We start from the raw sequence: 27,992 nt of genomic DNA on the forward strand, positions 1-27,992 counted from the left end.
TTAGAATTAACACTTAAGTATTCCCAACTCAAGGGTCTCCTCTCAATCAACTCCCAAGTCAAGTTGGGAGTCTACTCCCTTGACATGAGTGCTACGTTCATAAGCATAAAAAGAGAATAAAGAGAAGACATGATAAATTGAATAATAACTGAGAATTAATTAAAAAGTAAAAATAGATCTTGCATTAATAAATTCTAAAAACAATCTAATTGTAACTTTGAATAAGGATTAAGGATATAGAAGAGTAAGTAACAAGTAGGGAAACAAACTAGAATGATGAGGTCTTCCACGGAGGTAGTCAATCTTCTCAATATCCATATCAAAAGCATAGAACTAAGAACTATAAATGTGAAGAACCCTAGAGGAGGAAGTGATTTTTCTCTCCAGGATTCAAAAACTAAAAACTAAAACGAATGAATGTGATTATTTATGTCAATGTGTTAATTTACTGAGTCTCTGCTGTCCCGTGGCTCTAATCTATGTTTCTGGGCCAAAAACTGGATCTAAAACTGGCCTGAAATTGCCTCCAACAATTTTCTGCAACTGCTGTACGTCACGCATGTCACGCGTACGCGTAGGTCACGCGTGTGCGTCGTTTGTGAAAACTCCTTGTCACGCATACGCGTCGCTCATCCTATGTGCTAATCACGCGCGCGTCAAGTGTGCATGCGCGTCGTTGTGGAATGCTCCAAATCACGCGCACGCATCGGCCATGCATGCGCGTCACGTCTCGCTGGTCAGCTTCATTGTTTCTTTGTGTTTCTTCCATTTTTGCAAGCTTCCTTTCCGTTCTCCAAGTCTTCCTTGCCCTATAAGGCCTAAAACACTGAACATATAGATCACGACATCGATTGGTATAGAGAGGAATTATAATATAACAATTTAAAGGCCTAAGAAGCAGGTTTTCAATCATGGTATTAGATCAGGAAGGTAAATGTATAACACGCTAATTACATGGATAAATGTGGAAAGAATCTGATAAAAACCACTCAATTGAGCACAAGATAAACCGTAAAATAGTTGTTTATCAATGCGTACGCATGCCTTGCGTGTACGCGTGGATCGCAAAATGCAAAGGACGCGTACACGTGACCCACGTGTACGCGTGACGCTCAGCATGTGACATTTTAAGTGAATTCGTGGCTGGCGATTTCACGTGACCTTCAGGGCCTAATCTGAAGCAATTTTGGCACCAAAAGACTTAAGAGGACCAAGGGATGAGGGGATTCACACATTCACATTATTACACACTTTTAGTTAGTTTTGAAAGTTAGTTTTTAGAGAGAGAAACTCTAGCTTCTCTCTAGGTTTTGGCTTCTCAATTTGGAATTCTCTTGGATCTATTGTCAATTCAGTTCTACATTGCTTCAATTTGTATATCTAATTCTTCTACTCTCAATTTAGTGTTTTTGTTGCTCAAGTTACTTTGGATCTTAGATTTGGATCTTGTTACTTTGATTTCTATTAATGAATTGAGAAATTTCATGTTCATTGTTGTTAATTGTTTGATTGTTGTTAATTGCTTGTGGTAGATAACCTTGATTTGGATTTTCTTCTCAATTTCATAATGTCTTCCAATTTTGCTCACCAAGTGTTTGAAGAAATGTTCATTATAGCTATGGAGTAGATTTCTCATTCTTGACTTGGGGATTGGGTAATTGGAGACACTTGAATTGCCAATATCTTTTGTTGGTTCATAATTAGAAATCACTAATTGATTTACATGCCACTAAAGCTAGGCTTTCTCCTTGGATTAGGCTAGGACTTGTGGATCCAAATTGATTATCTGCACTTGACTTGCCTTCATAGTTAGAGGTTGACTAAGTAGAGCAATAACTAATTCTTATCACAATTGATGGAGATTATGATGATAGGACTTCCAATTCTCACCCCTAGCCAAGGCTTTTACATTGATTGATTGCTATTCATCTCTATTAGTTTGATCTCTTGGTTTTCTCATTCCAATTCTTAATTGCTTGTTGTCTAAACTCATGTCCATTTACTTTCCTTGTCCTCAATTCCAAAACATCAAGAGAACTCCTAACCAATGATGTGCACCTTGCAGTAACTCATAGGGAGAACGACTCGGGACTCTACTCCCGGTTATTGATTTTGAATTGTGGCGACACATTTTCTAAGTTTGACGTGAGGATTGCGTGTTGGTTTAGACTATACTCACGACGGAATTTCATTAATAAATTCTATACCGACATAAAATTCTCTCATCAGACACAAAGGGTGTTGTGATTGTGGTGTAGCTGGTCATGGGAATATAGCTGCCATGGCCTGACAGCTCTTTCAATCGACCCCAGCCCGCTCCTGGATTTTGTCCCTTAGCTCATTGAAGTGCTCGATCATGATGCACATGGCAGTGTCAATCCGTATCTTGTCTGATAATTGGTCTATGTTCTTTAATTTCATGAAACAATATCTTAACATGGACCTCATCAATGAATTTTGTACGAGTTCGAAATATTTACTGTAAATATAAAATCAGAAGCTATAAATTTACTTTCTTCTCGCCAGTAGGGTTGATAGTGAACATTTATTCCATTTGAAACCACAACATCATCCACAATTTTTCGGTGTAGCTATGTCAAATTAGAGAATACAAACAGAAAACACAATGCATTATGCGTACTTTAAGCTGAACACATATAATATTCACATTTGATAAATTTACCAATTGTTCTGATTTGGTACTCCCAGAACAAAGACTGGATTCCACTGAAACAGTGGTAGCTCCTTTCCTAACACGTTCATGTCCGGAAACATAGTGACAAATATCTTGTCAAAAACTATAGCCTGTAAATAAAATATTATAGATAAAAGACATGGAAGCTCAGGAAATAAAATGAAAGGTTCTATAGTCTTCGTTAAGGGGTGTACATTACATTTGTGTGAAGATATAGTAAATGAAGAAGAAAACATTTAGATTTAAAGGCCCAATATTAAAGTTATTCGGTCAGAAATCTATTAAATTTTAGCACTATGATACATTTTGGTCATAGGCCCATGCAACCACTTCACTCATTAAATAGGCTCAGTGTTGTCAAAAAAAATAAATAGGCCCAAGACACTTAGCAATAGAATATAATTAAAAACCAGTGGCCCAAACCAAAAAAAGAAAAACATTGGCAGTAACCCAGCACATTTAGCAAATTGAATGTGAATTAAATTTACCCCAAAATAGTTTAGTACATCGGTTCTTCAAATTTAGTTATCCTTTTTGGATGTAGGCCTATGCAACTAGCTCACTCAATAAATAAGCCCAGTGGCATAAAAAAGAAATAAGCCTAACACACTTAGTAATAAAAAATAATTAAAAATTATTAACTCTATTTAAAAAAACCATTGGCAGTAACTAGCACACTTAGCAAACTAAATGTGAATTAAATTCACCCCAAGCTACATTAGTTCTTCAAATTTAGTTACCCCTTTTAGCTTATATTAAATAAAAATCAAATTTTTCCCTTAAAATTTTATTTTTATTTGGATCCTTTTGTTTTATAAGCAGCATAAGAGATAAGGAATATATTTTCACAATAAATAAGGAATAAAGAAACATAACTGACATGAAAAAAATAACAGAACCCAGAAACTACTGCATCTGCATACAAAATTACATTATACCCAAACATAAAAAATTATATTTTAGTGAAGAAAAGAAAAATTGACGATTAAATTCATGGAGACATGGACTGAAGATTATGTAGTTAGGACTGTGGTATCTATGCCATTAAATTCATGGAGACATGGACTGAAGATTGTAACATAGATGAATGGAATGATGTAAGTTAACCGGTCGGTCTCTATTTAATTTGTTTTTACCATTTCATGTTAATTTGACGCACTAAACAACGTGCTGATATTTTAAACACTATATAGGAAATGCTTCTGTCAATGAGACGTGAGCTGATGTTAGATATTGTCATGGGAGCACACAATGAATCAATTCAGCCAGTGCGATCTTTGTTGGAGCAAAATGATGGATGTGTTCTCCGCAACCGTCAAAGAAACAAGAAAAAAGTGGTTAAATCACCCTTCACAATACCAAGCACAACGACATTGATGAAAAAAGTGGGAGAATTACCTGTGAGGAAGACCCAGAAAAGGAGAATGCAATAGTTGTACTTAGTTTTCAAACCATACACTCAATTCTTCTTCGCTTCTTTTTGTGTCTATGGGTTGGAGTTTTGTTACGACAGAGTTGCTAAATTATCTTGGCAAAATCCATTTATATGGTTTATTTCTTTTTGCAAATCATTTGATTTTCTTGCATGTAGTTAAGTTTGCCTAAAAGCTAATAGTAAGGAATAACACAGGTATTAAGAGTATCCATCCACACACATGTTGAATCACAACATATAATGGAAATAACCATCCACTCAACTAATAAATTGAATATCCACCTTGTACTACTTCTACCTAATAACACAATTCCTTAGTGTTAGAAATAACCATCCGGACACCAATAGAAATAACCATCTACTAACCTACTAAATCGAACATCCACATTATAATTCTCGTTACTAATAAGACACCATTCCTAATCCACACTAAAAATAACCATACGGGCACAAATAGAAATAACCATCCACTAACCTACTAAAGAGAATATCCGCATTATAATTCTTGTAACTAAACACACTATTCGTAATCCACACTAAAAATAACTATTTGGACACCAATAGAAATAATCATCCACTAAGCTACTGAAGCGAACATTCATATTATACTACATTTAAACAATCACAGACACCATACTAATCCTATAAGAAGTAACCATCCAAACACCGAAAAATAACCATCCATTACCATTGTAAATCAAACATCCAGGCCATGCCACTCGTAATTAAACGTACACAAATACTTAGTATCGGCAATAGGTCTGAAAAAGTATCTAAAAATATTAAATTTAGATATTTGTACCCTGTCGAAGTAAGGAACCATGGTATATATGTTTGGAATAGATTCCATTTGGAGAGAGTTAAAAAAGTACTATCTCGTTGAAAGGTTCTATACATCTGCCCTTTCTCAAGGCATTTTTTTAGACAAGGACTCTGTTTTTTCCTTTTTTCATATGGTAAATATTTCTCAGAATACAGAGTGTGAATCAAACCCACGTTTGAATTCAAATTGAGATACTGATGCAAGTTCTTCCTTTTTAAATCAGGCAGATTCATATCTGAAAGAGATTTACAATAAGTTCTTTCAAAATTGACTATTTGTCCCTCTGTTAGAGGTGTTCCCGAAATATCTTCAATCGAGTAAATAGCTCTACAAACAAATGGATCGAATCGAATTGGAAAATGAAAAGATTTGTACAAGTTATACCCTTCGTCACCACTTTGCGGGTTCAAATCCTGTCATCCCTGTCTCGAACTAATACTTATCGTAGGAAAAGTAAAAAGGGATCAATTGAGACCGATTCAAATTGGAGATACATATATATCAATATTTATATATAGTATATGGTATATGCAAGCAAGATGTATTAGGGTCACTTAAAATTTAATAATATTTTATTAATATAATATTATTATGTTAACTAAAAAAATAAATAATAAGCGCTCTTAGTTCAGTTCGGTAGAACATGGGTCTCCAAAACCCGATGTCGTAGGTTCAAATCCTACAGAGCGTGATTCCAAGTGAATAGGATCTATATAGATACATAGACCTATGGATCCATACATCTCGATCGGAAAAGAATCAATGGAAAAAGAATCGGATGTTATCAATATATCTCTCGAAATAAACGAAAAGAAAACGAAAGACGAAACATAAATCATGGATCAACTAAGCCCTCTCGGGGACTTGCTTAAGAATAAAAAGAATAAGAAAGAGGAATCTTATGTAAATACCATGGAATAAGGTTTGGTCCTATTCATGGAGATTTTGCAAATATTCCATTCCAAAAAAGAGAAAATTCGAAACAATTGGGATTTTTTGGAAATTGGATGCAGTTACTAATTCATCATATAACATGTAGAGAATGAAAACTTCATTCTCGATTCTATGAGAATTTTTATGAAAACCTTTCATTTGCTTCTCTTCGATGGAAGTCTTATTTTCCCAGAATGTATCCTAATTTTTGGCCTAATTCTTTTTCTGATGATCGATTCAACCTCTGATCAAAAAGATCTATCTTGGTTCTATTTGATCTCTTTCAATTGAGAAGAGCCATCGACCTGAGACAAAGAGAAAGAAAGATCTATCTATTTGATTTAGTTATTCAGTTAAACCAATGATTCGTTATTGGAGCAGATAGCAACAACCATTTCATCTGGGAAAAGCCATCTTTTTCTCAACAATGTCTTTGTCATTTGATCCAATAGCATTCCGTTAGATAGGAACATATTTGATAAATATTGATAACTATCGGATAGAGTATTAGAACGAAAAAATCCATTAGATAATGAACTATTGGTTCAAAGCCATCTCTGGCGATGAATCAACAATTCGAAATGCTTTTACCATTTGACTATATCCGCATTTTTGAATCGTATTTGATACGTAATATATCAATCTTATTTGTGCAGAGCTAGGTTTGATACTCCGTTAGGCGTAATTTGAAAGAAAGTCAAAAAATAGAAAATATATGAAATATATATATATGAGATCTCCCTATTCTATTAATAAGTATTTATCTATTAATAGAAGATTAATTTAGTAATAGTTCTTTCTATTAATACTTCTATATTAATACTTATAATATAAAAGGATTAATCGTAGAAATTAATCGTATAAATAGAATAAATAAATAGAATAGTATTGAATAGTATTCAATTTGAGAAGAGAATCTTTATAGAGGATTTCGAATAGATTCGAAATTTAATAGACTAATAAAATCTATAAATCTGAATATATTACTCCTATTGAATATTCAAATTCATTTTTCTATTACTATCTTTTTTATTTTGTGATTTTATTCTATAAATTTAATTATATTAAATTGATAAATTTTGAAAGTTGAATTCAATTTCTATTTTGAGATTTGTTTTTAAGTTTTACGATATACCATAAAAATGTATCATGAAAAGTGAAACCGGGTAAAGTGATTTTGTGTTGAATTTTTTCTAATTTCAAGTTTTCTTCTCCCGCATGTAAAAAAGGAAAAAATAGGTCAATCAAATTACAGGAGGCTTCATAAAGCGCTTCTTTAGGAGTTAAACTCCCATTTGTCCATATTTCGAGAAAGAGTATTTGTTGTTTTTCATTTCCATTCACATAAGAATGAATACTATGATTTGCGTTTTGAACAGGCATGAATACTGCATCTATAGGATAACTTCCGTCTTGAAAGTTTTTTAGTCTTTTTATACAATATTCGCGATTCTTCTCGATTTGTAATCTAATACACAAATTAATGGGTTCTATTAGGTTAGCTATATGTTGCGTATTCGTTCTGTAGCAGATCTCTTACAAGATCAATTCGGATTGGATCTGGTTCGTTTAGAAAATATGGTTAGAGAAACTATATGTGGAGCAATTAGACTTAAATTGATACCGACCCCTCAGAATTTGGTGACTTCAACTCCACCAACAACTACTTTTGAATCTTTTTTTGGATTACATCCATTTTCTCAAGTTTTGGATCAAACCAATCCATTGACCCAAATACTTTATGGTAGAAAATTGAGTTATTTGGGCCCCGGAGGAGTGACGGGACGAACTGCTAGTTTTTGGATACGAGATATCCATCCTAGTCATTATGGACGCATTTGTCCAATTGATACGTCTGAAGAAATCAATGTTGGACTTATTGGATCTCTAGCTATTCATGGGAGAATTGGTCGTTGGGGGTCTATAGAAAGTCTATTTTATGATGTAATGAAAAAACTTCCATAAAAAGCATCCAGATAACCACGATTAGATGACCAATCATATATGGCATTGATTATTTTTTCTAGAATTTTTGTTTTACGAACATTTTTTTCAAATATATTTTTAAGTTCAAATTTTATAAAACCGAATAAACGGGCTTATAGATAAAAGACGCTATAAATATTCCGAAAAAAGACAGACTCACTGAAAAAGTTGCATTTGTTAAAAATTCAAACCAATCGAAAGAATTCGGAAAATTTTAATGCAACAGGTCTATAGAAGGGATTAACAATTTGGATAATATATCCAAATTTGTACCTTCTTGGCTAAAAGAGATTCCTATTACTCCAACCAATAAAATAAATAATACTAATATAAACATAGAAAAAAGCATAGTATTGATGGATGGTGCACGAAATTGCAATAACACTTTTGCAATCCCGGACAACTAACCAGCAAGTGCACTGGGTCGTCCAAGTAATACCTTGCGTGAGCAAGGGTCGATCCCACGGAGATTGTCGGCTTGAAGCAAGCTATGGTTATCTTGTAAATCTTAGTCAGGATATCAGAAATTATCAGGATTGATTGTAAAAAGCAAAAGAACATGAAAAAGGTACTTGTTTTGCAGTAATGGAGAATAGGCTGAGGCTTTGGAGATGCTCCATCTTCCGAATCTCTGCTTTCCTACTGTCATCTTCATCAAACACGCAAGGCTCCTTCCATGGCAAGCTGTATGTAGGGTTTCACCATTGACAGTGGCTACCTCCCATCCTCTCAGTGAAAATACGTCCCTGATGCTCTGTCACAGCATAGGCTAATCATCTGTCGGTTCTCGGTCCGGCCGAAATAGAATCCAGTGATTCTTTTGCGTCTGTCACTAACGCCCCGCCTTTCAGAGTTTGAAGCACGTCACAGTCATCCAGTCATTGAATCCTACTCAGAATACCACAGACAAGGTTTAGACCTTCCGGACTCTCTTGAATGCCGCCATCAGTTCTAGTTTATACCACGAAGATTCCGATTAAAGAATCCAAGAGATATCTACTTAATCTAAGGTAGAACAGAGGTGGTTGTCAGGCACATGTTCATAGTTGAGAATGGTGATGAGTGTCACGGATCATCACATTCATTCGGGTTAGGAGCAAGTGATATCTTAGAATGGAAGCAAGCATGATTGAATAAGAAACAGTAGTAATTGCATTAATCCATCAAGACACAGCAGAGCTCCTCACCCCCAACCATGGGGTTTAGAGACTCATGCTGTGGAAGGTACAAGAAACGTGTAAAACGTGTTATGAGGTCATAAGGTACCCATTACAATGTCAAAGGATCCTATAAATAGTAAACTAGTATCCTAAGGTTTACAGAAATGAGTAAATGACAGAAAAATTCACTTCCGGGCCCACTTGGTGTGTGCTTGGGCTGAGCAATGAAGCAATTTCGTGTAGAGACCTTTTCTGGAGTTAAACGCCAGCTTTCATGCCAGTTTGGGCGTTTAACTCCAAGTTTTATGCCAGTTCCGGCGTTTAACGCTGGAAGTTCTATAGGTGACTTTGAACGCCGGTTTGGGCCATCAAATCTTGGGCAAAGTATGGACTATCATATATTGCTGGAAAGCCCAGGATGTCTACTTTCCAATTCCGTTGAGAGCGCGCCAATTGGGCTTCTGTAGCTCCAGAAAATCCTCTTCGAGTGCAGGGAGGTCAGAATCCAACAGCATCTGCAGTCCTTTTCAGTCTCTGGATCAGATTTTTGCTCAGAACCTTCAATTTCAGCCAGAAAATACCTGAAATCACAGAAAAACACACAAACTCATAGTAAAGTCCAGAAAAGTGAATTTTAACTAAAAACTAATAAAAATATACTAAAAACTAATTAAAAGATACTAAAAACATACTAAAAACAATACCAAAAAGCGTATAAATTATCCGCTCATCACAACACCAAACTTAAATTGTTGCTTGTCCCCAAGCAACTGAAAATCAAAATAGGATAAAAAGAAGAGAATATACTATAGACTCCAAAATATCAAAGAAACATAGCTCCAATTAGATGAGCGGGACTAGTAGCTTTTTGCCTCCGAACAGTTTTGGCATCTCACTCTATCCTTTGAAGTTCAGAATGATTGGCATCTATGAGAACTCAGAACTCAGATAGTGTTATTGATTCTCCTAGTTAAGTATAATGATTCTTGAACATAGCTAGTGTATGAGTCTTGGCTGTGGCCCAAAGCACTCTGTCTTCCAGTATTACCACCGGATACATACATGCCACAGACACATAATTGGGTGAACCTTTTTAGATTGTGACTCAGCTTTGCTAAAGTCCCCAATTAGAGGTGTCCAGGGTTCTTAAGCACACTCTTTTTGCCTTGGATCACATCTTTATTTCTTTTTTTTTTCTTTTTCTTTTTTCGAAAAATTTTTTTTTTTGCTTTTTCTTGCTTCAAGAATCAATTTTGATGATTTTTCAGATCCTCAACAACAGTTCTCTTTCTCCTCATTCTTTCAAGAGCCAACAATTTTTAACATTCTTAAAAACAACAAATTCAAGAGACCTATGCACTGTTCAAGCATTCATTCAGAAAACAGAAAGTATTGTCACCACATCAGACTAATCCAACTAGTTTCAAGGATAAATTTCGAAATCCTGTACTTCTTGTTCTTTTGTGATTAAAGCATTTTTCCTTTAAGAGAGGTGATGGATTCATAGGACATTCATAGCTTTAAGGCATAAACTTTAAATTTTATTAATTATGAATTAAGAATAAGACTCAGAAAATAAATATAAGATGAAACTAGAAATAGAAAAACAAAACAAAAACAAAAAAATAGGCTCCTACTGATAGGGGTTTTCACAGAGTTAGGACTCAACAACCTTGATTTTGAGAAGTGGATGCTCCCTCAGCTTGAGAGGAAAGCTTTTGGCGTTTCATCTCTTGGATTTCACGCCCCTGCTCCTCTTGCTCCTTCCATTGACTTCTTGGTGATTGGATGTTCAATGGGTATGAATTCATCTGCTTCCATCTTCACCCCAGCCTCTTTACAGAGCAAGGAGATCAAGCTTGGGTAAGCCAATTTGGTCACAGTGGAATTCCTATTTGCTATTGTGTAGATCTCACAGGCAATCACATGATGAACCTCCACTTCTTTTCCAAGCATAATGCAATGAATCATCACTGCTCTCTTGATGGTAACCTCAGAACGGTTGCTAGTGGGCAATATGGAACGCCCAATAAAGTCTAGCCAACCTCTTGCGATTGGTTTGAGGTCTCCCCTCTTGAGTTGGTTTGGGACACCCTTAGAATTGGTTATCCACTTAGTTCCAGGGAGGCATATGTCCTCTAGAACTTGATCCAACCCTTTATCTACTCTCACCATCCTCCTATTAAAGGAGTCATGATCATCTTGCAGTTGAGGCAATTTGAAGATTTCTCTTATTTTGTCTAGATGAAAGTACATAACTTTTCCTCTGACCATTGTTCTGTAGGTATGGTAAGCGGTTCCAGTCATTCTCTGCTTATCTGTCAGCCACAGATTTGAGTAGAATTCCTGAACCATGTTCCTTCCAACCTTTGTCTCAGGATTGGTTAGAACTTCCCATCCTCTGTTTCGAATTTGCTCTTGGATCCCCGGATATTCATCTTCTTTCAGATCAAATTTAACTTCCGGGATCACTGACCTCAGACCCATTATTTTGTGATAATGGTCTTCATGTTCTTTGGTTAAGAACTTCTCTTGATTCCAAAGATTCTTTGGATTAGTCTCTTTCTTTTCTCTTAAATTGGTTTGTTTTCCCTTGGGAGCCATGATCTTGATGAATCTTGGCTTAGTGATCACGGAAAAGCACACCAAACTTAGAGGGTTGCTTGTCCTCAAGCAAAAGAAAAGAGAGAAGAGAGGGGGAGAAAGAGGAAATTCGAATGGTGTGATGGAATGAGGGAGCCAAACGTTTATTTATAAGGTGGGGAGGGGAGTTTTCGAAAAAGAAGAGAGAAATTTGAAAGGAGATTTGAGAAGATATGGAAAAAAATTGAGAAAAGGGTGAAATTTTTGAACAATGTTTGTAATTGATTTGAAATAAATTTGAAGAGTGGTTTTGATTTTTGAAGATTTGAAAGTGAATGATGAATGATTGAAGTGTGATTTTGTAGAAAAGTATGGGTGAGAAAAGGAAAGTTTGAAAAAAAATTGAATTGAAAACAAAATTGTGGTCCCCCCCACCAAGCTGGCGTTAAACGCCCAGAATGGCACCCATTCTGGCGTTTAACGCCCATTTGCTACCCTTTTTGGGCGTTTAATGCCCAGCCAGGTGCCCTGGCTGGCGTTAAACGCCAGAAATCCTTTGTCACTGGGCGTTTTTCAGAACGCCCAGGATGCTGCACACCTGGCGTTAAACGCCCAGAATGGTGCCCATTCTGGCGTTTAACGCCCAAAATGGCACCATTCCTGGCGTTAAACGCCCAGAATGGTACCCATTCTGGCGTTTAACGCCCAAAATGCCCCTTACTGGCGTTTTTTCGCCAGTAAGCTCATTTTCTCTGCTTTTTGAGCTGAATCCTTCTGTAACTCTGTGAATTCCTTCATTTTTGATACTTGCCTCTGTAAGAATTAATCATATACCCTCCTAATGACTGGGTTGCCTCCCAGCAAGCGCTTCTTTACTGTCTTTAGCTGGACTTCTGCTAAGAATCACTCAAGTCTCAGTTTTGAGCATTCCTGCTCAAAATTTCCTTCAAGATAGTGCTTGATTCTCTGTCCATTAACAATGAACTTCTTGTCAGAATCAATATCCTGAAGCTCAACATATCCATATGGTGACACTCCTGTAATCACATACGGACCCCTCCACCGGGATTTGAGTTTTCCTGGAAACAATTTGAGCCTGGAGTTGAAGAGCAGAACTTTTTGTCCTGGCTCAAAGACTCTGGTTGACAATCTCTTGTCATGCCACTTCTTTGCCTTTTCCTTATAAATTTTTGCATTTTCAAAGGCATTGAGTCTGAACTCCTCTAGCTCATTTAGCTGGAGCAGTCTTTTCTCACCAGCTAACTGAGCATCCATGTTTAGGAATCTAGTTGCCCAATAGGCTTTATGTTCCAGTTCCACAGGCAAATGACAGGCCTTCCCATACACCAGTTGGTATGGAGAGGTCCCTATAGGAGTCTTGAATGCTGTTCTGTATGCCCACAGAGCATCATCCAAGCTTTTTGCCCAATCCTTTCTTCGGGCCATCACAGTCCGTTCTAGGATTCTTTTTAGTTCTCGGTTAGAGACTTCTGCTTGCCCATTTGTCTGTGGATGATACGGAGTTGCCACTTTATGGCTAATTCCGTGTCTAACCATAGCAGAGTGTAGCAGTCTATTGCAGAAATGAGTGCCCCCATCACTGATTAGTACTCTGGGAACACCAAACCTGCTGAAGATGTGTTTCTGGAGGAATTTCAGCACGGTCTTGGTATCATTAGTGGGTGTAGCAATTGCTTCTACCCACTTAGATACATAGTCCACTGCCACCAGAATGTAAGTGTTTGAGTATGAAGGTGGGAATGGCCCCATGAAGTCAATTCCCCATACATCAAACAATTCTATCTCTAATATCCCTTGTTGAGGCATGGCATATCCGTGAGGCAGGTTACCAGCTCTTTGGCAACTGTCACAGTTACGCACAAACTCTCGGGAATCTTTATAGAGAGTAGGCCAGTAGAAGCCACACTGGAGGACTTTAGTGGCTGTTCGCTCACTTCCAAAATGTCCTCCATAATGTGATCCATGGCAGTGCTATAAGATCTTTCTTGCTTCTTCTCTGGGTACACATCTGCGGATCACTCCGTCAGCACATCTCTCAAAGAGATATGGTTCATCCCAGAGGTAGTACTTTGCATCTGAAATTAATTTCTTTCTTTGCACATTGCTGTACTCCTTGGGTATGAACCTTATAGCTTTATAATTTGCAATATCTGCAAACCATGGAGCTTCCTGAATGGCAAAGAGTTGCTCATCTGGGAAAGTCTCAGAGATCTCAGTAGAAGGGAGGGACGCCCCAGCTACCAGTTCTATTCGGGACAGATGATCAGCCACTTGGTTTTCTGTCCCTTTTCTGTCTCTTATTTCTATATCAAACTCTTACAGAAGCAACACCCATCTGATAAGTCTGGGTTTTGAATCCTGCTTTGTGAGTAAGTATTTAAGAGCAGCATGGTCAGTGTACACAATCACTTTGGATCCTACTAGATAGGATCTAAACTTGTCAATGGCATAAACCACTGCAAGTAATTCTTTTTCTGTGGTTGTGTAATTCTTCTGTGCATCATTTAGAACACGGCTAGCATAGTAAATGACATGCAGAAGTTTGTTATGCCTCTGTCCCAACACTGCACCAATGGCATGATCACTGGCATCACACATCAATTCAAATGGTAATGCCCAATCTGGTGCAGAGATGACTGGTGCTGTGACCAGTTTAGCTTTCAGGGTCTCAAATGCCTGCAGACACTGTGTGTCAAACACAAATGGTGTGTCAGCAGCTAACAGGTTACTTAAAGGCTTTGCAATTTTCGAAAAATCCTTGATAAACCTTCTGTAAAATCCTGCATGCCCCAGAAAGCTTCTGATTGCCTTAACATTGGCAGGTGGTGGTAATTTTTCAATTACCTCTACCTTTGCCTTATCCACCTCTATTCCCCTGCTTGAAATTTTGTGCCCAAGGACAATTCCTTCAGTCACCATAAAGTGACATTTCTCCTAGTTTAAAACCAGGTTAGTCTCTTGGCATCTTTTCAGGACAAGTGATAGGTGGTTAAGACAGGAGCTGAATGAGTCTCCATATATTGAAAAGTCATCCATGAAGACTTCCAGAAATTTCTCTACCATGTCTGAGAAGATAGAGAGCATGCACCTCTGAAAGGTTGCAGGTGCATTGCACAGACCAAAAGGCATTCTCCTATAGGCAAACACGCCAGAAGGGCAGGTAAATGCTGTTTTCTCCTGGTCCTGGGGATCTACTGCAATTTGGTTGTAGCCTGAATAGCCATCCAAAAAGCAGTAATAGTCATGACCAGCTAGTCTTTCTGGCATTTGGTCTATGAATGGTAAAGGAAAATGATCCTTTCTGGTGGCTGTATTGAGCCTTCTGTAGTCAATACACATACGCCACCCTGTGACTGTCCTTGTAAGAACCAGTTCATTTTTTTCATTATGAACCACTGTCATGCCTCCCTTTTTGGGAACAACTTGGACAGGGCTCACCCAGGGGCTGTCAGAAATAGGATAAATAATCCCAGCCTCTAGTAATTTAGTGACCTCTTTCTGCACCACCTCCTTCATGGCCGGATTTAGCCGCCTCTGTGGTTGGACCACTGGCTTGGCATTATCCTCCAATAGGATCTTGTGCATGCATCTAGCTGGGCTAATGCCCTTAAGATCACTTATGGACCACCCAAGAGCTGTCTTGTGCGTCCTTAGCACTTGAATCAGTGCTTCCTCTTCCTGTGGATCTAAAGCAGAGCTTATAATCACTGGAAAAGTGTCACCCTCTCCTAGAAATGCATATTTCAGAGATGGTGGTAGAGGTTTGAGTTCAGGTTTGGGAGGTTTATCCTCCTCCTGAGGAATTTTCGAAAATTCCTTTACTTCCTCTAGTTCTTCTTGATCAGGTTGAGTATCTTTGAAGATGTTCTCAAGCTCTGATTCTAGGCTTTCAGTCATATTGATCTCTTCTACCAGAGAGTCAATAATGTCAGCGCCCATGCAGTCATCTGGTGTGTCTGGATGCTGCATTGCTTTCACAGCATTCAACTTGAACTCATCCTCATTGACTCTCAGGGTTACTTCCCCTTTTTGTACATCAATGAGAGTTCGTCCAGTTGCTAGGAATGGTCTTCCTAGAATGAGAGTTGCACTTTTGTGCTCCTCCATTTCCAGCACCACAAAGTCAGTGGGAAAGGCAAATGGCCCAACCTTGACAATCATGTCCTCTATTATGCCTGATGGGTGTTTAATGGAGCCATCAGCAAGTTGGAGGCATATCCTGGTTGGTTTGACTTCTCCAGCCAACCCAAGCTTTCTGATAGTGGATGCAGGTATTAGATTGATGCTTGCTCCAAGATCACATAGGGCTGTCTTGGTGCAAGCGCCTTCTAATGTGCATGGTATTATAAAGCTTCCAGGATCTTGAAGCTTTTCTGGTAAGCTTTTTAGTATGACTGCACTGCATTCTTCAGTGAGAAACACTTTTTCAGTTTCTCTCCAATCCTTCTTATGACTTAAGATCTCTTTCATGAACTTAGCATAAGAAGGTATTTGCTCAAGTGCCTCTGCAAACGGAATCTTTATTTCAAGAGTCCTTAGATAGTCTGCAAAGCGGGCAAATTGCTTATCCTGTTCCGCTTTGCGGAGTTTCTGAGGATAAGGCATCTTGGCTTGATATTCCTCAACCTTAGATGCTGCAGATTTATTCCTTACAGAAGTGGTTGAAGAGGCCTTGTTGGAAGGATTATTATCAGCACTCTCAGGTGTCTGATTCTCCCTTGGCGTTTGAACGCCAGAACTGGGCAGGGAATGGGCGTTAAACGCCAGCTTTTCCCCCTTTTCTGGCGTTTGAACGCCAGAATTGGGCAAGGAATGGGCGTTTAACGCCAGCTTTCCTTCCCTTTCTGGCGTTTGAACGCCAATAACGTTCCTCTCTGGGCTCTTACTGTCCTCAGAGGGATTTTGAACAGTGGTTTGGTTATCCTCTGTCAATTGTTCCTTGTTTGGCTTTTTGCTCTTTTGAGTAGTGTTATTCAGTGCCTTCCCACTCCTCAGTTGAACTGCTTGACATTCCTCTGTTATCTGTTTAGATATTTGCTGTTTTGCTTGATTCAACTGCAGTTCTATTCTCTTGTTAGCAACCTTAGTATCATGGAGCATTTCTTTAAATTCTGCTAACTGTTCTGTCATCAGGAGCAATTGTTGATTAAGCTCATTCATCTGTTCTTGAGGATTAGGATCGGTGACTAATGCCATGACCTCCTCTTTTGGAACGGATTCATTGCTAGAATATAAGTATTGGTTTCTAGCAACAGTGTCTATAAGCTCTTGAGCTTATTCAATTGTCTTTCTCATGTGTATAGATCCACCAGCTGAGTGGTCTAAAGACATCTGAGCTTTTTCTGTGAGCCCATAGTAGAAGATGTCTAACTGTACCCACTCTGAAAACATTTCAGAGGGGCATTTTCTAAGCATACCTCTATATCTCTCCCAGGCATTATAAAGGGATTCATTATCCTCTTGTTTAAAGCCTTGGATGTCCAGCCTTAGCTGTGTCATCCTCTTTGGAGGGTAGAAATGATTCAGGAATTTGTCTGATAACTGTTTCCATGTCTTTATGCTTGCTGTAGGTTGGTTATTCAACCACCTTTTAGCTTGATCTTTTACAGCAAATGGAAACAGTAATAGTCTGTAGACATCCTGATCTACCTCTTTATCATGTACTGTGTCAACAATTTGTAAGAACTGTGCCAGAAACTCAGTAGGTTCTTCCTGTGGAAGACCGGAATACTGGCAATTTTGCTGCACTATGATAATGAGTTGAGGGTTTAGCTCAAAGCTGCTTGCTTTGATGGGAGGTATACAGATGCTACTCCCATATGCAGCTGTAATGGGGTTAGCATATGACCCCAGAGTCCTCTTGGACTGATTAATTCCACTTGAGTCCATAATGGACAAAAGGGAAATGATAATGATTGCAAAGAGATAAATTTTGTTATTTTTTTTTTTGAATTTTAAACGAAAAATTAAAATAAAAATAAAACAAAAGGAAAATAAAACAAAAAAATTCGAAAATTAAAAAGAAAAATAAGATCAAAGCGAATTGAGAACTGAATCAATTAGTTAATTAAAAAGATTTTGAAAACAGCAATTAAAAAGATATGATTGAAAAGTTTTTATGAAAAAGATTTGATTTTTAAAAAGAGGAAAGAGAAAAACAACAAAAAGACACCAAACTTAAAATTTTTAGAAAATCAAACACTAATTTTCGAAAATTTTAAAGGAAAAACACAAAGAGGACACCAAACTTAGAATTTTTATGAATCAAACAGGAACTAAGAACATGCAATTTCGAAAAACCAGAAGAAAAACAAAGGCATGCAATGGACACCAAACTTAAAATATGAAACTAGACTCAACTAAAAGACTCTAAACCAACAAAAATAAAACAGTCCTAATCTAAGCAACAAGATAAGCCGTCAGTTGTCCAAACTCGAACAATCCCCGGCAACGGCGCCAAAAACTTGGTGCACGAAATTGCAATAACACTTTTGCAATCCCGCACAACTAACCAGCAAGTGCACTGGGTCGTCCAAGTAATACCTTGCGTGAGCAAGGGTCGATCCCACGGAGATTGTCGGCTTGAAGCAAGCTATGGTTATCTTGTAAATCTTAGTCAGGATATCAGAAATTATCAGGATTGATTGTAAAAAGCAAAAGAACATGAAAAAGGTACTTGTTTTGCAGTAATGGAGAATAGGCTGAGGCTTTGGAGATGCTCCATCTTCCGAATCTCTGCTTTCCTACTGTCATCTTCATCAAACACGCAAGGCTCCTTCCATGGCAAGCTGTATGTAGGGTTTCACCATTGTCAGTGGCTACCTCCCATCCTCTCAGTGAAAATACGTCCCTGATGCTCTGTCACAGCATAGGCTAATCATCTGTCGGTTCTCGGTCCGGCCGGAATAGAATCCAGTGATTCTTTTGCGTCTGTCACTAACGCCCCGCCTTTCGGAGTTTGAAGCACGTCACAGTCATCCAGTCATTGAATCCTACTCAGAATACCACAGACAAGGTTTAGACCTTCCGGACTCTCTTGAATGCCGCCATCAGTTCTAGCTTATACCACGAAGATTCCGATTAAAGAATCCAAGAGATATCTACTTAATCTAAGGTAGAACAGAGGTGGTTGTCAGGCACATGTTCATAGTTGAGAATGGTGATGAGTGTCACGGATCATCACATTCATCCGGGTTAGGAGCAAGTGATATCTTAGAATGGAAGCAAGCATGATTGAATAAGAAACAGTAGTAATTGCATTAATCCATCAAGACACAGCAGAGCTCCTCACCCCCAACCATGGGGTTTAGAGACTCATGCTGTGGAAGGTACAAGAAACGTGTAAAACGTGTTATGAGGTCATAAGGTACCCATTACAATGTCAAAGGATCCTATAAATAGTAAACTAGTATCCTAAGGTTTACAGAAATGAGTAAATGACAGAAAAATCCACTTCCGGGCCCACTTGGTGTGTGCTTGGGCTGAGAAATGAAGCAATTTCGTGTAGAGACCTTTTCTGGAGTTAAACGCCAGCTTTCATGCCAGTTTGGGCGTTTAACTCCAAGTTTTATGCCAGTTCCGGCGTTTAACGCTGGAAGTTCTGTAGGTGACTTTGAACGCCGGTTTGGGCCATCAAATCTTGGGCAAAGTATGGACTATCATATATTGCTGGAAAGCCCAGGATGTCTACTTTCCAATGCCGTTGAGAGCGCGCCAATTGGGCCTCTGTAGCTCCAGAAAATCCTCTTCGAGTGCAGGGAGGTCAGAATCCAACAGCATCTGCAGTCCTTTTCAATCTCTGGATCAGATTTTTGCTCAGAACCTTCAATTTCAGCCAGAAAATACCTGAAATCACAGAAAAACACACAAACTCGTAGTAAAGTCCAGAAAAGTGAATTTTAACTAAAAACTAATAAAAATATACTAAAAACTAATTAAAAGATACTAAAAACATACTAAAAACAATGCCAAAAAGCGTATAAATTATCCGCTCATCAATGGATTCATGAGGATAAAAAGGAGAAGGCTTTTTAGTATCAAAATGAGTAGTATCAATAAGAAGACATGTTATGCTTTTGACACTTTGATTAATTCTATGGAAATATTCTACAAGTAAAAATACAGATTATACAACATGTATTTATCCAGACATTATTCTACAACTAGTCAAACCACATCCAGAAAAATATAAACACGCCGGCCACGTGAGTAGCATGAAGATAAGGCCATGGAAATACTAGTTTCATAATTTTTTACTATAGACAACCCAAACAAAGAAAATAACTATGAAACATACATATTGAGTTGTAAGGCCTAACAAAAGGGACCTCTAATATAACATAATGGATACTGTATCCTAAACACTCTAAGTATTGTCAAAAGGGTTTAACAGTGACATGAATCCACCAACTCCTTGCTTAGCAATCTACTGAGCGGAAACCTCCGAATCTTGATTTACAGTAGATTCTAAACGATTGTCCTGAAATAAACCAACTCAATCAAAACCAAGCCACTATCGACATAATAAAAACCGTAGTAAAGGTGAAGTTTAAATTTAATTCATAATACATACCTTGTATAAACTCTTCCGCTTTCTCTGCATGGATTTTTTGATTGATTTATCCAACTCATATCCTAGCCTTTTGCCTTTTGGATGACCCTTTGTAGTTACCTTTGATGGGGCCTGAATGTCCTCTGTGCCCAACACGGTTGAAGTGCCTGTGGCGATGCTATTGTGTGCATTAACAATGATCTTATTCCGCATCCTGACACAGTAATCTACTAGCTTGGCCCTTGCATCCTCCAGAGCATCATTCAACATGTTTGCTTCATCATCATAATTTACGAATTCCTGTGCAACGTTATAGAAATGTGACCACAACCCTCTGAATATGTTGTGGCTTTCATCTGAACGTCTAATGTCATGACTACTCTTAATGTAAGTGTGCTTGCGCTTTATATTCTTGCTCCAACGAGGTAGAACATAGCAGGAAGGCATCTCATTCACTTTGTAAGATGAAAGCACTACAAGACAATGGCAACATAATATACCTGCACTCTCGAACAAGTTGCAATCACATCGAACGGTCAAAATGGACATCATATGTAACATACCAGGTCGTCTCATAGACTAGTATTTCCATATGCACCAACGGTGTTGTGTATTGGGCAGGACCTTCTTAATTGCACCAAACATAGACTTGCATTGGTCTGTGATGATGCCCTTCGGTGCAGTTCCCATGCACTTCAGCCATTGTGTGAACACCCACTTAAAACTCGAGATCTCCTCGCTGCCTAGCAGAGTGTAGCCTAGCAAAGTAGACTTACCATGGTGGTTCACACCAATGAAAGCAGCAAACGGTAATCCATGCCTAAAGGAAGAACAACCATATTTAGAAACATTAAACTAATAAAAAATAATAAAATAATTAAAGAACGTGAATGTAAATACATTTTACCAGTTCGTGCTGTATGTGGTATCAAATGAGACCACGTCTCCATAGTATTCATAAGACGCCCTACACCTTGTATCTACCCAAACTGCACTCGTAAACTTATAATCATCATCTACATTCACTGTGTAAAAGTAGTTCGGATTTTACTCCTTCATTCGCATGAAGTAATTCAGCATCTTGACATATGCGTTGACATTTGTGGATCGAAGTCTTAATGAAATGTAATTCCTGATGTCATTCCCTGAGAAGCCCAAGTTCGAAGGCCAACCAACTTCATTGGCTAATGCTAGAAAGGTCTTGTTGGGACGAATGTCCACCTTATTATTAACCTCAATGATGCACTTCACATGCATTGTTAACTCCATGTTCTCGTGATAGTGCACCACCTTCTTAGTTGAACACGGGTGCGAGTGATTTAGTTCAACCTTAAACAAGACCCAATCATGCTTTTCCCTGGCAAACTTTGCATATATTCTTGCTCTGCACCCCACAGCTGCAATTGTGTTCTTCCGTGTGGGTGCTTTGACACGAAACCTCCGAAAACCTTCCCGATTGCAATGGATAGATTGGTTGATCGGTTGCTTTGTCATCCTGTCAAATTTGTGGCCCGTATCTTACTTATGAAGCCAACTTTCTTTGCGTAGATTGTATAAAAATCATGGGCCAGCTTCAAATACTCAAAGCACATCCCAACTCTTGGTATTTCATCTTCAGCAAGGTAACTATGATCCGATAACTGCAAATCAGTTCAAAATAGACATCATTTGATGAACACAACGATTAATGGTCAATTCAAACATGTGGTTAACGAAAAAACAACAATAAACTAGAGTTCAAATCTCATCAACAAGTTCCGTGTCATCATATCCCAACTCAGTAAGTTTCGTACATTCTATGGCCTACAATCAAACATACACAACGTAAATAGATACTATAATAAAATATCGACTAAATAGATTTTATTAATATTATATTCAAAAATATGATCTTAAAATTTATTAATATACACGAATTAAACGAAATTAGAACAATGAGACTATACTCATACAAAGTGGCACCTAACCAGTTAGTTTTATATTAATTATTTATATAGAGAATGCATAAATCCACCACATATAAAATATCACTACACAAACTAAAAGAAAGTCTTTTACTATGATGTGAAAAGTCTCGTTATTAGCTCCTATAATTTTCTTACACATTTATCCACATTTGTTAGTGCATGCATGGTATGATAGCATACAGATGGGGATTCTTACCATTTTAGTCGCAACCATGAGAAAAATTTTCTCATTTAACACTATACATATATTCAAAACATCTCAGGGTAACCTATTAAAAGGGTAATGTAACAATTTATCATCTCCAGTAAATAAATTTCCATCTTCATCTTCTTTAGAACTTGAACCATGGTTCATTGTAACTAGTCATAAAAACCTAACAGAAACCCAATCTGTAGCTAGTAAGTAGTAACAACTAACCAGTACATTGTATTATAACATCCCACCATTCTAAAAATGTAATTCTTTTTTCTTTTTAAGTAGAAAAAATTAAAACTAGTTTTTTACGGGATCATCAACTTATATATTACACTTTAACTAATTACTACATGGACGGACAAGAACAACATCCAAATTGTTCCTTTTGTAACAAAATATCATCATGGATTAAGAATGTTAATCTTTTAATAATCATCTAATTTATATGAAAATAAACATACGTTGAAAGAAACAAGATACATTGTTTACCTTGCCCAACTGTTCACTTTCCCCGTCGAACGAATTGAGCAGGTTGTCGATCGAATGCGTGGTAATGCCGTCGGTAAAAGAATCTGGCGCGAGACAACTCGATTCAATGGAATTGTGCTCCATTAAAATGGTTGTGAGAGATCACGTACGTATGAAACGGGAGCCGCAACTCTCCCGTGTATTACACCGAATCAGTCGGTGACGACGAGGCTGCAAATTGTGGAGGCCTTGGGCTGCACAGTACATGATCGCGGAGACCTACGGCGTGCTGCACGGTGCGCGGGTTGTGGGGTGTGGTGAAAAAAAATTTCTTTGCTTGGGGGCTGGCCAGACGTTAGCACAGGAGGAGGCAGCGTCGGTCGTAGGTAGGCGGGGAAGGTTGGCTTCGTTTTTGGGAAGGTCCACCGAGAGAAGGAGGAGATATGGTGTGAGAGGATAGGAAACGTGTAACTGTTTCCTACTCAAAAATCTAATTTTTTAAATTTTGAAAAATGGTTATTATTATAATTAAATTAGTTACATCATTAATTAAATTTATGAGTAATTTACATTTGTAACTCCATTATTCATATTGTTCACTAGAATTATTGTTCACCTATACTTTTCCTATATAAAAATGTATAAAATTTTTAATAAATAATTTAAATGAAAAACATATGTAGAAGTAAAATAAATAAATTTTAATTATAATAGTACCTCAAAAGTTAATTCTAAATTTAATTTAGAGAAAAAAATAAAAATTTTACATATAATAAAATAAAATTAAACATTTTATAAATTATCTGAAGAATATAATAAATAACAAAATACAAAACAAAATAAAAAATACAAAATATTAAAAAAACATTAGTCTTACCTTTTAATTAAAAGACACTTGGCTTTCTAGGCATCAGATTCGATGGTCCCAGAATGTTTGGACCATTAAATGATTCTATAACAAAACATGTTTTTTAAGTTTTGCAATAACTGTTAAATAGTCTGTTTCTAATTTTAATTATAAATTAACCTCATATATTTTATTTAATTATAAAAATTATTTTTTATTTTATAAATGATTATTTTATCATTCATCTATTATACTTATTAATATTCAAAAACAAAAATAATAGTAACGAATTAGATCTTCTATTGATCGTAATAACTTTTTGACAATTCCAATCGATTAAAAGTTTATCTTTGATTCATTACATCCGTCGAGGATTTTGAAATCGTGTTTCTTAAAAATCAATCGATTGAATTAACAAAACAATCGATTGAATTTCAGGTTCCCATAACTCAATCGATTTATAAACCATTAGTCACGGCGCGATTCAAAATTCAATCGATTGGATTATCCTACCAATCGATTGAATTGAAATATATCATTAGTTATATACAAAATTCAATCGACTCTATGAGGCTAACCCTGCGCTTGCAAAAATCCTTAAGAAACAGCTATTCTGGAGAGAACAAATATTACTTCTTTGCTACTAAATTACCGGGAGCACGGGAGCTTATTAGCTTGGTATAAGGGGATTTCAATAAACCACTTATGGGACGTTAGCTCATTAGAGCGTCAGCCCGCTAGCTTGGTATTCCTATTAAGGTGATGTGATTTGATTAGTTACTATATTCTCGCAAGTTTCTTAAGTATTATCATACCAATTGATTAAATCTTTATATATTATTTTAATAGCGGTCTTCAATCGACTGGTAATGTAAACAATCGATTGAATTATAAAAAATTCACATTCTAGTCATCGTTCAATCGATTGAGTAATATGATCAATCGATTGATTTTTGTGAAAATCATACTACATTGTAACTTTCAATCGATTGTTTTATGGTAACCTGAAGTCCAATCGATTGAGTTATGGGAAACCTAAAATTCAATCGATTGTTTTGTTAATCCAATCAATTTATTTTCTAAGAAACACGATTTCAAAATCTTCGATAGATGTAATGGATCAAATATAAACTTTTAATCGATTGGGATTGTCAAAAAGTTATTACGATCAATAGAAGATTTAATTCGTTATTGTTTTTATTTTTTATTATTAATAAACATAATAGATGAATGATAAAATAATTAATAAAATAAAAAATAATTTTTAAGATTAAATAAAATATATGGGATTAATTTATAATTAAAATTAGAAACGGATTATTTAACAGTTATTGAAAATTTTAAAAAATATATTTTATTATGGAACCATTTAATGGTCCAAACGTTCTGGGACCATCAAATTCTTTGCTGGCTTTCTATACTTTTCTAACAATTATATGTTAGGTACGCATGTTTTTCATTACTTTAAAATTTAAATTATAGCATATTTTTATTCCCACTTTTATAGGGCACCTATTTTGACGATATGTAAAATAAAAGATTATCCAATAAAAAGTTAAAAATCAGGCTATTTTTTTTCGTTCTTTTGAAACTAAAAAAAAAAAAAAAGAGAGCTCCTAATGGTATTAGTTATTTCTTCTTATGAAAATTTGGAAAAGCCTTTTTTTTCAAAAAAAAAAAATCAACAAATAAGTGATGAATACATTTTATAAAGAATAATAAATTAATAACACGAATAGATTCTCTTAAAAAATTTGTAATAGACATAGAGATTTTTATGGAAGAAAACAACAAATATTAGTAAGTCTTTGAAAAGATTTTAAAACAGATTTATTGAGTAAAAAAAAAAATCAAGTTCGTTCCCAATAAAAAACTGAGAAAATGATAAGATGTATTTAGTGTTATAATTTTTCAGAAACTTATTTGATATATTTTTTATTGATAAATCTATAAGTGTATCACAATTTCTTAGTGAATTTTTTAATGCTTTTTTTTAAGAACTTCTAAAGTTTATTGCAAATTTTTTCATGACCTCATTTATTATATATTATTTTTTATTGGTAAAATTTTATGTATAGTTATTTTTATGTAAAATTAAAAATTATTAAATAATTATTTAGTTAAATTTATTAAATTATTTAATAATTTTTAAATATTAATTTATCTTTATGTGATTTTTTATTTTTTTTATTTTGTAAAAACCATCGAGAACACTTCTATTTTCTTAAAAAGTTAAAATGTGATATTTAGATAGAATAAGTAATATTTGGTGATGAAACTAATTTTAGTTAATAGAAGTGACATAAATACCACATTCTTTTAGTAAAAATATATAGCTTATATGAATTTTTTATATTGAATTATTAAGGATGAATTCCTTAAAGATAATCAAACACAATATGTTTATAGGAAAATTATCACATATTCTTCTCTTAGGTAGCGTTTGGTAGAGAGACAGAGACTGAAAAACTGATACTGAGAAACAGAGACTTAGAGACAGAGACTGAAATAAATTTCAGTATTTTGTTTGGTACAAAGTGAGAGACAGAAATTGAAACAAGAATGAAGCTCTAATTTAATTTGTACAAAGGGTAAAATTGGAATTAATTAATTGAAATAAGGGTATTTTAGGTATGAAATGTTATTAAAATTTCAGTATCCGTCTCTAAAAATTTCAGTCTCCTGTGTCCCTACTTTTTGGAAGTACTGAAACACTGAAATTTTGGGGACAGAGATAGAAATTTTAGTACCAGTCTCTGACCCAACAAACATGATACTGAGTCTCAGTCTCTCAGTCTCTGTCCCAGTATCTCAAAACAAACGCTACCTTAATGAGCGGAACATGATATTTTCTATACAAACAAGTAGACTAGCACCCATTTGTCTTCTAGCTAATGGTGAAACGACCAAATTAGCCTTGATAGAACGTGATTTACCACAATTGACCAACTTTAAAACAAAATTGCAGAGTCGTGGCTAAATAACAGTTGAGTTAAAACTTAAAAGTGAGTTGCTTTCAGCTGTTAAATCCAAAGCCAATTAAATGGTGTTTGTAGTCGTGTAGCTATTTGGTGTCGGAAGGGTGAACATCGACTCTGATGTGGTGTAAATGCAAGGGCCAGCTGATTGGTCTTCTTTGTACAATCTGGAGGATCATATGAATGGGTAGATTGTTTTAGGTCTTATGGCTAATTCGAATGCATCGCAACTCATGTATGTGTTGCTCTTTCTAATTATTTTGTATTTGCATAAAAGAAGAATGTGTTTTGTCGATTTTTTACAAATCGATGGTGGTTCGATATTTAGTGGTCTGGGAGCGAAATTTACTCCTCTTTGCATGTACAAGTTTTTTAGAAGTGCATCAAAGCGTCTTCGATTAGATGGGATTTAGGAATGAAGATGAATTAAAATTTATAAATTAATGAGAGAGACAGAAAAGTTAAGTTTTCGAAAAAGAAACATAATGAAAATGAAAAGGTTTACGTTGAAATTGAAAGAAAACAGTAAAATGCCTTCAATTGGGTCAAAGAACTTTGGCATAAAAATCTAAAATGCAGGAAAGTAAATTGAACAATGAAGATAAAGAATACTTGGAAAATAAATTTACTTTAAAAGTAAAGTTTACAGAAAGATAAATTGAAAGAATGAAAAGATGGAAGGAACCCTACAGAAAAGTTACTCGATTGCAGACTCAGGAATTTCCTGGGATGTGAGTGTGCTTGAGTGTTTTCTGAGTTAAAGTTCCAACCTTTATTCGCTAAGACTTCCTAGTATTTATAATCTACTTTTGGTAACCGACAATTAATTACAATTAATTATAGAATCATAACTTTGAATGCATTTTCCTTGGTAACCGTTCCTGCTTCCTGGCTATACACAATCCCATGACTTCCTCGCGTGATGAAAGCCTCTAACTTCTCCACTACCGTAACTGCTTGATTTGCCTATTTGAACATCTTGTTCGATCACTTGTCTCGATAATCTTGTTCGATTTGGCCTACTCGATTTTAATAAAGTAAATGTAACCGAGTCCGTATCGACAACCTCCAGCCCACGCTTAAGCATGTATCTTTCCAAAAACCGTTTGAATTCTTCGATTCCTTCATTACCTCGAATTACTTCACCTTAATCTAAAAATATTTTTTCAATCAACAAATTGCCCCCTTGGATTAATATGTTTACTCTCGATGACACTATTAGGAGATGAAACACTTAATCCAAATTCAATTTTAACTTATTAAATCAGCAATAATTACCTTTAAATTTCCCATTAACACTGATCCACTCGACACGTTTTCCGTGACTTACGCTTTCTCTTTTCACCTTT

The 27,992-nt window shown here is 36.1% G+C and overlaps 1 non-coding gene across 1 annotated transcript; it reads left to right on the top strand.

Annotated features, from left to right (window-relative positions):
- Positions 1-5,570: 5,570 nt before the first annotated feature.
- On the top strand, positions 5,571-5,644 carry TRNAW-CCA (transfer RNA tryptophan (anticodon CCA)). The gene has a single exon. It is a non-coding gene; the product is annotated as a tRNA-Trp (tRNA).
- Positions 5,645-27,992: the final 22,348 nt, after the last annotated feature.

The sequence above is a fragment of the Arachis stenosperma genome, chromosome 10, assembly GCF_014773155.1.
Source record: "Arachis stenosperma cultivar V10309 chromosome 10, arast.V10309.gnm1.PFL2, whole genome shotgun sequence".
NCBI classification, from domain to species: Eukaryota; Viridiplantae; Streptophyta; class Magnoliopsida; order Fabales; family Fabaceae; genus Arachis; species Arachis stenosperma.